This window comes from Fistularia commersonii, chromosome 4 (genome assembly GCF_037954325.1).
Source record: "Fistularia commersonii isolate RoL2024-O1a breed Wild chromosome 4, RoL_Fcom_v1.0, whole genome shotgun sequence".
Classification (NCBI taxonomy): domain Eukaryota; kingdom Metazoa; phylum Chordata; class Actinopteri; order Syngnathiformes; family Fistulariidae; genus Fistularia; species Fistularia commersonii.
In genome coordinates, this window is record NC_141287.1 from 15,204,508 (window position 1) to 15,220,437 (window position 15,930).

The 15,930-nt window shown below is 44.2% G+C and overlaps 1 protein-coding gene across 1 annotated transcript in view; it reads left to right on the forward strand.

The window, feature by feature from the left end:
• Positions 1 to 15,930, forward strand: part of htr1fa (5-hydroxytryptamine (serotonin) receptor 1Fa) — a 30,098-nt gene that overhangs the window by 11,135 nt on the left and 3,033 nt on the right. The window lies entirely within an intron of this gene.

Genomic DNA, 15,930 nt, shown 5'->3' on the forward strand with positions numbered 1-15,930 from the left:
TGATCCTCTTGCCTGGCACCAGGCCTCAGTAGATGGTAGAAATCGCAATTTGTCCGACTGTTGACAAGAAGATCTACTTCATTCATGAAGTGCATCAATTTAGTTGGAATACAGTTAGGCAATATAGTTGGAATATAGTTGGGCGTACCAGAGCATAGTAGATCCAACCAGTGGCCTTCTTGTCTTACGGACGAAAATATCCGACCTGTCTTTGCAGTCCGGGACCGAAAGGAAACGGGGATGTGATTGAACACCGTCCAGAATGAGATGAGGTCTCTCGTTTTTATCCAGAGATCAACCGACAGCTGAGAACCGTCAGAACCGAAGATTATATGCAAGGACCGGATAATTCACCTCATTACGATAATCCCAAATCATGAAAACTCAATTTCCCTGTCTTTTCAAAGAGGTAGTCAAAGACCAAGCGGGGGTAGTTGATTTTTTAATATTTTTTTTTTTTGGTTTCATGATAGTATCCCCTTGTTTTTCATTAATTTGATGGATTGTCACTTAGCTAGAAACCTTCTTTTGATACAGCCAATCAAATTTAGCATAAATCAGTGATAGCAGCATGACGGCAGACGGTCACGGAGATCCAGACAGCCGCCTGCCAAACAACACAAAGAGCCAGAGACTCTCAGCTACTCACACTAATTTGCTTCTGTTTGCAGGCACACATAGTTGATGCGCTCGGCAACAATGTTTTGAATGGTAAAAAAAACATGCGGTTCATCCGCGCGTCACTTTGCCCGGGCCGGTTCGACACGCGGTCTCGGCTGACGGCGTACAGACTCGTCTCATCTGCTTCCATGCCCCGTTTTCTCTCATCTGTATCGCAAGTTGAAGACCTAAGCGACCTTGAACCTTCAAATCCCGCAGGCTGTGAATGATTCCAGCTCAAAACGTGCCATCAAATACCCCCGTAAATCCAGCTGTAAAGACACATTACTGCTAATTATTGAGAATTACTCAATTTTCAAAGTGCCGGAATCCACAGTCTGACTCCGACAAGTCTTTCTACTTAACGTCGGAATATCCGCCGCCGCAGGAAATGCTATTAAAGTTTGTTGTCTTGTTCAGCGTTAACCAGGATGTCAGTGAAATCTCTGGGATTAGACAACACGCCGGTGACTCAAAGGAAGCGAGCAGATCCCCCGATGCATCCAACTTGAAAGAGACTGAATCTGCCTCGGATCACACTTTCAGCAACATTTTCAAGGGAATTACAGTATTGATATGTATGATGGGCTGAGGAGTTTTCCAAGACTGGGGAGCAAAGTATGAGAGGACTGTCTTTTTTTTTTTTCTTTATCTAGTGGAACCCCTTGGGAGCCGCACTGCAGGTCTGGATCCAAAACAAAAATATGCAAAAATAGGCCGCTGTGTGAGGAGAATTTTCCATCCGGACTCACTGACAGCCAGTTTGCAGAGTCATGAGGGACCAATGAGGAGCACGGGATGGAGATGTGATCGGATTCGAAAAAGGCTGACCAGTTAAAGCAAGCCTATGGTTTTTGAAGTTTTCATCTTCACGGCAATTAAAAAAAGGGCGGCGCAGCAAAGCAGCGGTTAGCAAGGCCGCCTCACAGCGAGGAGGTCCCTGGGTGGATTCCCAGAGGAGTGGAGTCTCCATGTGAGTGACGTGCAGTCAGGGGAGGCAGGGGAGGCTGTGCCTCACTTGCCAATCTTGGAAAGAAAAAAATGTAATATAAAAAAAAAATTAAATGGTTATATTTATCAGTGATTTGCACTATAAAGGTTTTTATAGTATATTTCATTAAACTTGACAAGTTTTGTATGAAATTTCACATTTACTGCTCAAATTCTGAGAAGAAAAGTGCGGTGAGGCTGTGGACTGTTGAGCTTCAACGTTGATTGCACAATGACGGCTGACTGCTGGCGTGCTCTGCACTGAGACCGCATTGCTGTGGCTATTAAAATGTTTGAACACTTTTGCTCTATGAACTACGTTTTCATTGTACAGTGTTTTTTTTGTCAACAACTGTATGTGTGTTATTAGTTTCTTGTGCTGAGCGATAATGAAACGGCTGCAAACGCCACTAAGTGAGGCACGGAGTTCTCCTGCCTCATGGTAGGGGGCGCTCGTGATTCCAGGGATTCCTCTTGCGACTCCTCGGCTGCAAACGACACTGACAGCAAGCCAGGTAGCAAGAAAAAGTGCAGCCATCCATTTATTTTTTCCTTTCCTCGCTTTCAAAAAGGACGATTACATATCCAAACTTAGACAGTTTTCTAAATCGGACTCGTATGGACTTCATACATAACTAAAGGGAAGACCATGATAACATTTTTAAATTAAATGTCCTTTTTTGTGTGCTACACTTTGTAGAAAGACTGAAGAATGTCTGATGAAAACTTACATGAGATTTTAAACCTAACCCATAAACTGCTGCCAATCAAATGGTGAATAAGATATTCGTTCGGGTTCGTATGTTTGTAAATCTGATTGTGATGAAGTCAGTGCCTCACCAGCCATGGACCTCACTGCTCGTCACCGCTCCATGTTCTCCCCGTATCAGCGTGGGGTTCCTCGGGGTTCTCCGGGTTCCATCCGAGGTCCAAACACATGCAGGGGGTTCATTGGAGAACCTGAATCGTCCAGACGTGTGAATGAGAGGGTGAACGATTGTACGTTTCTATACGTGGCCCTGTGATGGACCAGTAAAGCCCACTGACAGCTGAGATAAGCTTCTGCACCTTCACAACCCTGAGGGCAGGATAAGCCGGGTTGAAAATAAATGAACGAATGAGTGTCAATTAAAAAACACCTTTAGAGCGAAAAGTAAAAGTGACTTGATTGAGCCCGAGGAGTCTGAAGAACTCGCATCCTCCAGCATGTTGTGCTTAGAAATGTCTGAAAAGGCCTTTTGTTCATCCTGAATTAACTCCCAAAGTACTCAAAAAAACAGCGATTTAGCGATGTAAGAATAAACATTTGGGGCATTGAAGATGGCTGAAACTTGTCACGGTCGCGCAGGTACTTAGAATACCTGCCACATCGAGTCCCGCCGTCTTTCCTTTTTTAATACTAACAGCACGTGAGTTTACTTGTACGTCCGGAAAGGCCCGGAGGAGAGTTGGAACCGGCTGGGATTTCATGCACTGCCAACGTCGCGGTGGATTTCTTCCAGTTGAATCCTATTTTTGACTTTAAATTTTACCCTCCTCTCATCCACCTGCCAATTTCCAACCTTTTTTCCCCACATTTATTTATAGTAATGTCTGGCGGCCACACGGGGCTCTTTGAGCCCAGCTCCATTCATGTTTTCGTGTTAGATTCGCCGTGTGGTACAAAAAAGATGTGAAATTTCATCCTCAGCGAGGCAATAAATCTCGGTGCAAACAGACTCTTAAATGTCTTATTTATCTCTTTGTGATGGGTTTTGGTTTTATTTGACAAAGAATAAAAAAGAACGCGTTGGTGAATAACCAAACAGGGGTTTAATCTATATGGTTAAATCACATCAGTTCCAGTCCTTGGCCTCGTTGCCTCCGACCATTTACCCTCATAGACCTCATTATGTGGTAAGCCTTGTGGAAATCCGCAGAATCAGAGGAACCATGCATGAGTTAAACGCCAATAAAATCCATGTGGGTAATTATGACCGTTTTTATACTAATGAATTCTAGGTCTGAGAGTGTCTCTGTGAGTGTGCGCGCCCTTGTGTTGTGCGAGCGCAATGCAAATAAGCCGTGCCGACTTCATCCCCGACTTCATCCGCCGTGTTTGTTTGTGTTTTGGTGAAAAAGCAAATCGAGCTGCTGACAAACGACAGTCTGCCTCCATGTTTGTTTGCAGACAGCAGACTGAATCATCTGGTGCTCGCGCCAGAGGGATTACAATATTGAAAATTATTTAAATCTGTAATTGTGGTCCCCCAGATAAATACGCGTATTCATTAATAGATGAATGCATATCTCATAATATCTGTTATAAAAAGGGGAAGATTCTACAATAATCTGGTGGATTAGTTCAGAATTGACTGCTATCAACCTTACATCTTCATTGTTAGCGATAAGCTCACTGTCTGAGATAACAGCTAAAGCAATTTTCTGGAAATAAGTTCTCTGTTTACTGCTGATTTTTGACCAACAGACACTCATACATGGGCCCAAACGGCAGCAACAGCCACTGTCACACTGCAAGAACATTTTGCAGTTCCTAGAACCATTCAGGAACAAGACCTTGATGCGTTCGGAAAGTAGAGGAACAGAGGAACCATCTGAGCTCTTATTCCGAGGCGGGGGTGGGCAATTATTTTGTCTGGCTGGCCTCATTTCTTATTTAATTTTTATGCGCGGGCCAACTAGGTGTCATGTAAATTGACCAAATCAAAATTGTTATTTAAATATTGGATTTTTTTGGACATTTTACTTCAACTCTAAAATCATTACTGATCATCTGAAATTTACCAACATTATTTTGTATATAATCATCCATACAAAATAAAAAAAAAAGAAATTCGATATTGATTCAAAATACTTATTCAAATATTCAAAGAAAATAGTTTGGCAGGCCGGAAAAAAAAAAAGCAAAACGGGCCGGATGTAGCCCGCGAGCCGTAAAGTGCCGGAGTCTTTCTTTGGGTTCCGTTGGATCGCATTTGACGTCGGCACTTGGTGATTAGTAGAACTCAGATTGGTAGAAGCCACAACCACTGCCAGATACTTCTTGCAGACTGTGAAGTGCCATTTTTAAAAGCTACTCTGCTCACTGGTCTTGCAACCAAATGGACAGAACCACTGAAAAGTGGAGTGATGGAGAGGTCCAAGCTCTTCTGGCATGCTGAGCCTCAGAGGGGTTTGCATTTGTTTGGAGTAAGTGTAGCGTTAGCTAACGGCAGGGTTCTGCAGAAGCAGTGCAGGGAGGAAAAAAAAACACTTGGATACGGTTCCGTGATTGCTGTGGCGGCTTCCACCTCCATGTTGTCCGGGTCGTCTTCATCGTCTTCTTCAGTAATTTGTTTTGAGCTTTAGCAGAAGCTTGCTTCACACCTGTCCCTACCTGATCTTGTTTTTCCTCATCGTTATTATTGATGAACTGTTTGGCACAGAACTGACTCAATGGACTTCCCCTGGTTTTAAACCACGTGCTAAATTCATAGCCCACCTTGGATCCATCAATGGACGGTGATTGAAGCTGTCCCGCCGCTGCGTCAAGCATTCAGGAACAGCGTCAGAATAAAGATCTCCCTGTGAAATGTCTGACTCCAACCAGGTGACACAGCATTATTTATAAACTGGCCGGGGCACTAACTCTGCACAGAGGTTGTCTCACAATGATACAGACAACAAAGCTAGCGTCCATCCATCCATCCATCCATCCATCCATCCATCCATCCATCCATCCATCCATCCATCGCCTGCCGCTTATCCTGCGCTCAGGGTCGTGGGAGATTATCCCAGCAGGCATTGGATGAGAAGCCTGGGTTCGCATATACTGACAGACAACTAGTCACTCACTCATCTTGGGTAATTTCCCCAATTTTTTTCCAATTAACAAGCTGTTTTTGTGTTTTTGGACTGCGGGAGGAAACCAGAGAACCTGGAGGAAACCCACGCAGACACGGGTAGAACATGCAAACTCCAAGCAGACTCCTCGTCAGAATCGAACTTCGTGCTGTGATGCCGAAGCACTTACCACCGCGCCACGGTACGGCCCTGACAGTAACGTGCAAATGCAAAAAAAAATTTAAATCCCTCACGAAAACCTCGATAATGCAGCGTTTCTGTCTCAGAATAACAATCCCGACCTGACTTTAGAAGTCTTACAAATGTGTAACAGTGCTAACCTTTTTCTCCTTTTCTCCGTCTTCTGTACTCTGAAGTTTGAGCTGACCAGGCATGAGACTCCCACTTGCTTGTTTTTCAGTTTATTTTTCTGGAAGAAGAAACTAGGTTGGTGTTGTCAGTCCAGAAATAAGGTCAGAGGTAAAAAGGCACAGAAAGGTTGAATCGGCAAAGATGAAGAAAGTGAAAGTAGAAATAAAGGTGTTTGTATTGGATTTAGGGTGAAGCGGTGGGATTCTGGCGGTCAAATGTTACAGAGAGAGTTTCCCCGGAAAAGGCATGAAGGATCCCTAGCAGGAGTTTCTCCTTGGATATCAAATGGAATACAAGAGATATTCTCTAATCAAAGATTGAAACATTTCTGATCTTTCTGATGTCTTAATCAGGAGTCCCAAACCCTTGGTCTGCGCAACGGTACCAATCAGGGATCATTTGGTACCGGTCTGCAAAGAAAATCTTTCTTGGTACAAATGATGTTTTTTCTCATTCGACCTTCCGGATCTTATTTTGAAAATCGACTGTTTCCGCCTTCGCCTTACTGCCAGCATCGCAGACTGCCAGCAAAAAGAAAGCTGCATCTCAAAGGAAATATCAGGATTTCTATCTAAGGTACGGGTTCTGGCAACAGGTGATACACAAGCTCCGCACCCGCTATGCATTATTCACGATGAACAGCGCGCAAATGAGGCTACGAAACCCCTTAAAACTGCTTTGCCGTATTCAGACAAAACACCCTGCGCTAAATTTTAGAACAATGCAAAATGATTGTAATTGCAAAATATAAAGTGCAATCGTTGAATTCAGATTAAATACTGTGAACCGACAAAGGTTTTTAGTATTTTTTCCGCGGAAACATTTTCATGCATAAGACATGCAGCCATGGCAAAAAGCTGAGATGTTCAGAAGGTGCACTGGAATAACCAATCGTACTTTTCCCTGGAGATTCTACTGCAGATTATAAATCTGTGTTTATTAGAGCGGTGCAGGACATGGAGGAGAGCTTCATGGTGGTGGAGAGGCGTTCTGAAGGTGTGACATAGGAGTTGAAGGTGGAGGCTATCAGGGATCTTCTCTGAGCCCCTTTAGGTTTGCAGTGGTGATGGAAAAACATCTGAAGAGGTGGAGGTGTGCTCTGGAAAGGAGAGGAATGAAGGTCAGCTGCTGCAAGATGAGAGGATGAGGATGAGAGGAACCCGAGTGGAGGATTTTAAGGACTACGGGTCAACAGTCCAGAACGATGAAGAACGTGGAGGAGAGTTGGAGAAGGTTTTCAAGCAGGTTAGAACTGGTGGAGAAAGTAGCAGGAATGAATCAAAAAGGCTGGGAAGACGGAAGTGAGAGCAGCCATGTTTTCTGGTTTAGAGAAACTGAGGAGAAAACGGGAGGCAGAGCTGGAGGCTGCAGAGGGGAAGATGTGGAGGTTCTCCTTTGGGAGCGAGTCCATCAGAGGGACACCACATGTTAGATCTTTTGGAGATATCCCCAGACTGAAATGTTTCGAACGTGGACACGGGAGTCGATGATGAAGATCTGGGTAGAAGGCTGCTGAGGCTGAAAAATCTAGGGGAGTTTTATGGATAGAGGGAAAGAGGACAGAGAGGCAGGGAATAGGGTCAAATGGAGGGAGATGATTGGCTGTCGAAGATGATTCCTCTGCAAGTTCTGTACAACAGCTTGGATACCAAGTGAAGTGTTTGATTGAGGAGGTTTGTTTTGTGAGCAGCAGGAGCAGCAGCAGCAACACGCCCATGACATGTTAGCCAGCTACTTCTAAGTGTGTTGATGCACTTTAATTAGTGTTTTTAATGGTACCTTGATTACTGCGCCATATGCTTGCAAGCTCCAGATAACTGCATCATATAGGCTTTAATCAGGGCACAAAGTAGATCAGCACGTTTAATCGCAACCTGATTTGGAGCAACGCTGTCGAGTCAGTGCCCGTCGATTAAAATACTTGTCAGGTTGCCTCCCGGTTGTTACGAGTAAATCAAAACGAATGACATGCTGTTTGGGAGGCAATAAGGCTATTAGTTTAAAAATTAAAAAACATATTCAAAGTTTAACCAGGCTTGTAATGTTGCTATTAATCCAAAATGTATTAAGGCTGGAGACAACCGTGGGAATTTCCACCTCAGTCAATTCACCTTCGAATACTATATTTGAGAAGATAGACGTTGTTAGACGGGTCTCGCTCAGATGATCCACTGTGCTACCTGGAGTAATCACTTGTCCATTCTGTGCCACTTATCCTGCACTCCAGGTCGCAGGGAGCTGTTATCGCCTGCGGGCATGGATTCACCCTAGTCTGGTCGATCGCATAGGCATACAACTCTTTCATTCACACCTGGGAAGTTCAGGGTCTCCTCTGAACCTCATTGCATTACATTACAGTCATTTGGCAGACGCTTTTATCCAAAGTGACTTACAAGAACAATTCAGTCACCGAAGATCCAAAGTACCAGGAGTCAGAAGTGACCGCTCAACCAAATAGCCATCTCAGAACCATGAACATACATACATTCAGTTCGTTGTTCATCTTTTCTTTTTTTTGGGGTGGAGGCTTAGTGCGATTCGTAGGGTAGCGCTTGGTGATGAGGTATGTTTTCAGCTCATGGCGAAAGGTGGTCAGCGACCCCGCTGTTCTGACCTTTTTCGGGTGTTCGTTCCACCACTGAGGAGCCGAGACCAAGAAGAGCTGAGACCGGTTCGATCGGCAGCCGGGAGCTCTGAGTAATGTGGTGGACGATTGCCCAGAGGTGGAAGATCGGAGGGGATGGGTAGGGACATGTGGCTTTATCATATCCTGGAGAGAAGATTTGGCTGTCCCATTCACTGGCCGGTGGGTGAGCACCAGGGACTTGAACTTGATGCGGGCGGCTACCGGGAGCCAGTGAAGGGACATAAGAAGGGGACTTGTGTGGGAGAATTTAGGACTGTTGAACACCAGGCAGGCTGCCAATTTCTGAGTAAACTCCACAGGCCCGATGCTCAATGCTGGGGCACCAGAAAGGAGGGAATTGCAGTGGTACCTCCTGCATGTTTTTTGGACTGTGGAAGGAACCCGGAGAACATGGAGGAACCTCATGGAGACTCCGCACAGAAAGGCGGATCCAACCAGGAACCTTCTTGTTGTGAGGCGAAACCGCTTCTTGGCAGAATTGCATTTCATAAATTATGCTAATATTGACAATTTATATTCAAAATGTACTTTGCAGTGAAGTGGAAACGTTAAACAACATTATGGTCATGGATATTTGCGTGAACCTGGTCGTAGTACATTTACAACAAGGAATCAAATCTTTCTGTTGACCAGTGAAACTAATACTTTTCTTGAAGCTCCATGCAATGTTTCTATGAAACTATTTAGCTCTCCAAAAGGTAAGGAGTGGAGGTTACCCTTAAACCTCTGGGAGATGCTTCAGGAAATTCCATGTCATTCAGGCGCAGTGTTATGATCTTAATGGCTATTGAACTGTAAGTGGTGGTTTTCACATTTTATAGTGACTCTAAGTCACGCGAATGGGCCGGGCCTAACATTAAGTACACGCCAGCAGCACCGCACATTGTTGCCTCCGCCATTAAAATAAAACCCCTGTTGAAGTCACATTGTGCAGTGAATATTTAGGGAGGATTTATTTCAGGTCTTGTAGTCAACAGCCATAATGTTTTTTTTTATTCATACAAGTTCACTTGTGGTATCCCATTATTTCCAGACTATCAAGCGTACCTGAATATAAGCCACACCGGCTAAAAGTACATGTATAGGCTGCACTTGTGTATGAGCTCCAATTCTCCACATTATAACACGAGATATTTACATGGAAGCTTTTTTTTTCTTTTAATTAAATATATACTGGTAATATCCACAAATACATACTGGAAATGCTTTTTTTCCAAACAGTGCCTGTAACACATCTTAAAAAGATTAATAGTAAACATCACATGGAAAAGTCCATCCGTCCATCCATTTTCTATCCCTGCTTTGACCTACTCCAGCTGATCACTGTCGTCTTCTTCCTCCTGCGCACTAAAACCATTAAACTCGTCTTCTTCAGTGTCAGCATTTAACAGCCTCAGAATTTCACGGTAATTTCACTGGTCCAATGTGATGAGGCTAAATGTTTTGGCAGCATGAAGCTCATTAGCTCCCAAAAAACCCATAAATTAGTCGCATTGTTTAAGCCGCAGTGTTCCAAGCGTGTGAAAAAAAAAAAAGCAGCTAATAGGCCGGAAATTACGATACTCGCAAAGTACTGCAAGTTGACCTGTAACATAAATAGCGTTTACTGTAAGTTGCTATACTTCAGAAAACATATTGGCCTGAAAGTTGACTCTTGTTACAATTAAAGTACACTTAAAATATACCGTTACTTAATGTGAAGAGGTATTGCAGTTATTGTCCTTCTTTTCCCATGGGCTTTTCTCTTTAGGGGTCTCCACAGCGAATCAACCTTCTCCATCTAACCCTATTACCTGTATCCTCCACTCTCACTACATCCATAAATCTTCTCTTTGGTCTTCCTCTAGACCTCCAATTCCAGCCTCCATCTACCAATATATTCACTATCCCTCCTCTGTACATGAGCCAACCATCTAAGTCTGGCTTCTCTGACCTTCTCTCCAAAACATCCAACATGTGCCGTCCCTCCGATGGACTCATTCCTAATCCCATCCATCCTGGTCACTCCCAAAGAGAACCTCAACATCTTCATCTCTATGACCTCCAGCTCTGCCTCCTGTGTTTTGGTCATTGTCACTGTTTCTAGACCATCCAGCATCGCTTGTCTCACCACTGTCTCCAACAGCTTCCCCTTCATTCTGGCTGATAGTCTTCTATCTCATAGTACCCCTGACTTTTTTCTCCACTCATTTTGCTTGAACCTGTTTCTCTACCTCTTTTCCACACCCTCCTACGCTTTGGACTGTTGACCCTAAATACCCGAAATCCTCCAACTTCTTGTTCTCCACTCCCTGTAGCCTCACCGTTCCACCCGAGTTCCTCTTATTCACTCACATATACTCTATCTTGCTGCAACTAGCCTTCATTCCTCTCCTTTCCAGAGCATAACTCCATCTCCCGAGATGTTCTTCAACCTGTTCCCTGCTTTCACAATGTGATTGCAAACATCATGGTCCATGGAGATTGCAATTATTTCACTACAAGTGCCTTAATAATTTTATTCTTTGTATATTTTTTTCACATTTTTCCCAAAGAGATTGGGCTCAGCTCGTAGTTTTTACTCCCAATACTGCCGAGCTATAATCCATCTCAGAAAGGCATGTGCATTGTCACAAATGACGTGGTTGTCTGAAAACAGACTGTATCCACACAACTACCCCTCAAATAACCGCTGACGGATAGGACAGATCTGAGTAAATCGGTGCAGATCAGACAGAGTCTGAATGCTGCCGGTGAGGCTGTCGTCTCAGGTGAATTGCATCGTTTGCACGTACGTCTTGATCTACGGCTGTCAGACTGAGCTGGGACCGCGGGACGTCACCATTAAGTTAATTCCAGGGGGCGGCATCCTGCAGGTTTTTCGCTCAAGGTGAGAGACAATGTCAAAGGACTAATTAAGGTTACAAAAAGGAATAATAACCAAGGACATGGCATTCATGTGTAATTTGCCAAGATAATGTTGTTGAAGAAACATGACACCCATATGTCTTCTGTTTTTTTCTCAGCGTGGGTTAGATCATCTCCAGAGGACTCCTCCGTGCATCCTCGGACTAAAAGATGCTTTATGGCGAGGCTGATCTTTATGAAATTATCACACATGGCATTTGTAATTCCAGGAGCATTAGCATGATTTATTGGCTTGCACTGAATCCGCCGCTGAGCCGGAGTGCGTATTGTGCAGACCACGACAGTGACTGGTCTGCTCCAAATCATCGCACCGCATCCTCTGATGCCAGAAGCCCTTATCTCTTTTGCAGTTTTTTTTTTTTTTTTTTTTTCCGGGAATGTGTTGTTGTTCCACATTTATCAGCTCCTCCCTCTAAAACGAGTGTGTGAGGAGGATATTGTTTAACGTGAACAAAATCTCACAAATAGGATGAGCCGCAACCTAAAAATGCACCACGGTGCAGTTTAAGACTCCAGATGAAATCTGTGTCACAGATTATTTGATTGTTTGAGCTCACAATAATCATCGCACAACTTAGCGGAGAAGGCGGCGCAGTGGTGGAGCGCTTAGCGCTTCCTCCTCACAGTAAGATGTCCTTGGTTGGAGTCTCCACGTTCTGCACGTCTCTGCGTGGGGTTCCTCCGGGTTCTCTGGGTTCCTCCCACAGTCCGAAAACATGCAGGAGGTTCAGTGGACCCTGAATTGTCCAGACATGTGAATGGTTGTATGTCTCCATATGGGGTCCTGTGATGGATCCAGGGTAAACCCTGCCTCTCGCCCAATCACAGCAGGGATGGGCCCCACCAACCCCATGACCATGAGTGTAGGATAATCCATGTAGATAATGAATGAGTGAATGAATGAATGAATGAATGAATGAATGAATGAACCTACCCGAGATCAACACAGGCCTGCAGCCGTTTCTTGCTGCCTGTGTTTTGTTCAGCGTTTCATGACTGAAATGTCAACGCTTCACCAAAGTGTTTGGATTTCTTGTAAAGTCACAAAAGAAGTTCTCTCTGCGTATCAACACATGTACTGGATTTTCTGAAGTGCCACACGTGAAGGTCTCTGGTGTCACTATACGAAAGTGAGATGCGGATATTTGATCTCTATTGTGCAGACCTACTGGTTGTGAGAGACATCTCAAGTGTAGTCATTATATATAATTCATAGTATCTTAGTTACCTGCAAACTTATTAGCCCAAGCACAGCCTCCTTGCCGGCAGCAGGCATTTCCTGACCAGGCTGTGTGTCTATCATTCAGTTTGATGTTAACTGTAACAAGTTAAGGTCTGTTCAATTGCAGAGATGCATTTTAAAATCTATTGAAACACCAAATCCAATGTAATCATCTTTTAACGCTAAACATTATGATGCATGAATATGATATTGGCATTCAAATGATCGTCATAGTTTGGTTTACAGATAACTAGTTTCACCCTTTTTTGTAAAATGTCCAGTGGATTCATAGTTTAGTGGCAGAGATCAGCAGGAAATGCGGACTGTAGTCTGCCCTCCTTGAAGTGGGATTGAGATCTCCCTTTTTCTGTGATGCAGATCAGGGAATAAAAATCAAATTTCTTTCAGTTAACTTCCACACTTAGTAATCATTTTGACTAGACTATTAAATCTGGATATTGTTTTAGTAATGTCTCCCGTCTGGTTTGCCGCTACAACTAATATACTGGCTATCTTTGATTGGCCGCCTCCATTGCTGGCTTGTTTTGTAAAGGCTCTTTCATGTCCGTCAACTGTCTGCCTCTACGAAAATCCAGCTTGTTAAGTAATTAACCTGAAGAATAGAGCTGGTCTCTTAGTTAGCTTGGGAAATTACATCGGGAAACGGCTGCTCTGTCAGACCTGATAGCTGGATGTGTCGGTGTAACACCCATTCTGAGAAGATCTGTTGGTAGTGTCCAGGGAAGAGCAACGCCTGGACTCTCTGTGTGAGGACTCTGCATGGAGCTTCTGAATATCTTGATTTCTGTCTCCCCATATTTCCCAGCCACGCCGGCGGGCGCTTCCGCCTCACAGCAAGAAGGTCCCCGGTTCAATTCTGCCATCGCCACGTTCATCATGGATGTACGTGGGTTTCTTCGAGGTTCTCGGGGTTCCTCCCATGCAGCTGGTCAATCATTTAGTCTCTTAATAATCCAGATGTGTAGAGCGAGCGAATGGTTGTACATCTCTATGATATTTGAATGAGCGGCTGAATGGTTGTCTATCTCTATATGATGTGGAAAGGACAGTGAATGGTTTTACGTCTATATGACGTGAATAAGAGGGTGAATGGTTGTATGTCTCTATATGTGGCCCTGTGATTGGCCAGTCCAGTCCCGCCTCTTGCCCAATCCGAGCTGGGATTGGCTCCATTCACCCTGAGTGAATGAATGAATGAAGTGAATTTCCCCGCTCTTGTGTAAAGCTACTTTGAGAACTAAATATTTGATAGATTAGATTATGTTACAATTGGATATTGTGTGGTTGACATCAATAATGCAAATAGAAAAAAAATACTCAACAGGTTACACCAGAGGGTCACCCGTGTTATCCCCAAACTGGAAACCGTGACAACGACAGTGGAATTCTGAAATCTGCTGCGTCATTTTAAAACAACCCCATTACCAGTCAGTAAGCTGTTTCCTTTTTTTTTCTGCAATCATACAGGAGTTTTCTCTTTTTTTGTTGTTGTTTTTTGGTAAGAAGAAGAGAGCAGAGTCGCGCCAGCTCATCGGAGCTTATCTTCAGATGGCCTTGAACAGACAGCCCGCGTTCCTGAGCGTTTCAAAAGAAAGAAAAAAAAAAATCGATCTTGTTGTAATGACAGGCCGACACCGTGGATTCATTCTGTCAATCACTTCATCTCAAACACATTCGTCCATGTGTAGGCACACAGGCTGTTTTCAGATGCTCAGATGAGAAACATCAGCCCAGCGGAGCCGTTGCAGCAATTATCATGTATCTTTCCGCGCAAAGTAATCTACATATTTAGTGCGGTTGGGTTTTCCTCCAATTTAATCCAAGGGTAAATGGAGGTGGGTGTGGAATTGCATCGCGACACAAAAGGAGACGATTGTATTGTCTTTAAAGACTTAAACGATAGTTAGAGGGAGACGGATTCTCTTCATTAGCTCCCGGGGAAGAGATGTATTGTGGGAAGGCCACAAAGCCACGCGTGTTTTCCATTTTATCACACGGTCGGTGAAGCTTTAATGAACCCAAAGCGGGTCTCCTCAGCGAAGGTCCAGCTTTACTGCAAACTTCACTCTAATCATTTCCTCCGACAAAAGGCGGAAAGCTTTTTAAAACCTTCTCCTGACTGGTAGGACTGTTGTTTCGTTTATAGCAGCTTTGGTGTGTGTGGAGAATTAACATTCAACTTGTACACACATTCCCACAATCCTTAAAGATTGAAAGAAAGAAGAGACATTGTGTTTTAACCTATAGGAAAAAGTTTGAATGGAGTTTAAATGTGTACCAAGGAGGCAGACCTGATTATTTTCCACACCGTTACAGCCACGCAGCCTCCTGCATGTGTTTGGACTGTGGGACATGGAGACTTCGCACAGAAAGTTTCTGCCGGAATCCAACCAGGGACCTTCTTGCTGTGAGGCAGAAATATTTACCCCTACACCCCCTGAAATGTCATCATCCTAAGAACAAATCTATGTTTTGCAGGTTTTTGTAATGAAATCACATCAACCTGTATAAAGCATCCGCTGACTCAGCCTGACCAAGGCAGTGCCAGAACCCACAGCTTTTGAACGAGGTGAAGGACTCGTCATCGTTCCGCAGCGCGTTGTTGCCCGTTGTGAATCTCCGCCGCATTTTATATAAGATGCTCAAAGGCGCTGGTGGAAACAATACATTTCCACGTCTTTGACATTTGCGCGGCACGTGGGAGCATTTTGTAACACAAAGACGAATGTTAACGACAGCGGTTTCGACCGCGAACGAGAAGGGGACAAACTTATTTCCCGTGTTGAGATTAAATACGTGAAAGTCGAATTTCCCTCAGGTCTCAGATCCCGCCGCCGCCATCGCCGCCGGCACCTCGCTCCTCCGTCCATCCACAGGACTACATACCCGCTCCGAATCAACAAAAGCCCTGCCTGTCGGAGTTTGGCTTCCTCTGCTGTATCGCCAAATTCAGTAAAAGTACTGTAGGCCTACTTCTTGTGTTTCTATAGCAACAGTTCCCACTCATGTCTTCAGGATACTGAGCAATGCGGAGAATGAAGGAGAGCGGCAGTGACAGTCATACCTGAACATTTTGATTTAATCGCGATGAGTGCCTGGGACTCGTCGCCGGGTCATCAAAGAAAAACACAATCGCACAAATTGAGGCGAATCAAAAAGGTTTTAATGAGTTTTCAAGAAATGACCATTGTTATTTCCATTGTTATTTTACAAAGATCAAAAGACGCCTTTACAGAAAAGGTGCAAACCTTCAGATTCCTCCGGCGGCGCGTTCCCTCTCAAATCCGTC